Genomic DNA, 1,491 nt, shown 5'->3' on the forward strand with positions numbered 1-1,491 from the left:
GTGTGGCTGTTTATCACCACACAGACAGGCAGGCAGGAGGGATCATCACAGACAGGGAAATCATGGCTGTGTGAGACAGTCTCGATTTCACTCGTCATCGTGCCTGGTTTAAATAGAGCTTTAAGGCCACAGCTCACGCACCTCCATATCTCCGTGACTTTTTCCTTTTATTCCCTCCTTCATTCTTCCCCCTTCCCTCACTTTGTTACTTTTTCTCCCCATTTTGTTTTCCCTGTTGCTGTTCTGTCAGAATCCCCCCCCCGCACTCTCACCTCCCCTGTCTCCCTGGCCTGCCCTTTTCCAAATCTGTGTGACCTCTGTCTCCATTTCACGCCCTCTCCCCCCCGAAGTCTCTCAGTCCTTGTATTATTCAAGTAATTATTGATCTGAACCGGCTTACAGCCCTTGCTATAACAGAGCTGTGGTGTTACCAGGCAGAAAGAGACTTTCAAAACGTGTTATGCTGAAATAAATTCAGTGAGTAAATGCAAACAATTTAATAAGTGGTAACTTAAAATGGATGTTTGCTGGAATTAAACGCATCCGTGATTTGACATTTTCAAAGTGCATGTTGATGTGTGTTGACTGCACAATGTGAAACTGGCTGGATACACAGACCATTCTGGGTGAATACAAATTTCTGAAATAGTTGAGTGTCTGTTCTTAAAGCAGAAGGTTAGCTACTTTTGAGAGTTAGCTGGACGTGGGACGTTTTTCAGAAAAGATAATGAGGGACTGACTGGGTTGGCATTGTTTTGGAGGGCTGAATGGCCTCCCTCTGTGCTGTAGATGGTCTTATTGCTTCAAGACAGTCCACACTGTTGGGGTTGGAGAAGATACTCAGCCCACTGGTGAGGGTAGAGCTGAGAGAGAGAACGTCTGAAACGATTGTCAGTCTGGGCAGGATGTGAGGTAAAAAGGGGATCTTTCATAGAGATCAATTCATCGAATAGGTTTGCCTGTTTAGTTCCCCAAATCAGGGGCAAAGAGAGAGTCGGGGAGGCACAGGGAGCTTATAGGGAGCAGTTTGATCATGAATCTTGTTCAGAACCCATTTGGAGTATTGTGTGTGTCAGGTCAGTGAGTTACATTCTAGCCTTGGAGTCAAAATGTTGTGGGTTCAATCTGCACGCCAGGTGTGAGCACTAACTTCAAATGTTATGTGGAGTGAGTGCCACACTGTCAGAGGTATTGTCTTTTAGAAAAGATATGAAACTGCCTGCTCAGATGGACAAGATCCCATTAGAGCATTTCAAAGATGAGCAGAAGGCTTTCTCTCAGCTGGTTGTTCAAACAGCATCAATATGCCTCACCGTTTTTACCTCAAAGCTTTTTGTGGTGTCTCTCTGAAATGTTACTAGTTGCACGTTCCCCCTCATAAACAAGGACAGAACCTATACAATTAATGGCAGGGCCCTGGGTGGTGTTGTAGAACAGAGAGACCGAGGAGTTCAGGTACATAATTCTTTGAATTTTGTGTGCCAGGTAGAC

Source organism: Chiloscyllium punctatum, chromosome 16 (assembly GCF_047496795.1).
Source record: "Chiloscyllium punctatum isolate Juve2018m chromosome 16, sChiPun1.3, whole genome shotgun sequence".
Lineage (NCBI taxonomy): Eukaryota > Metazoa > Chordata > Chondrichthyes > Orectolobiformes > Hemiscylliidae > Chiloscyllium > Chiloscyllium punctatum.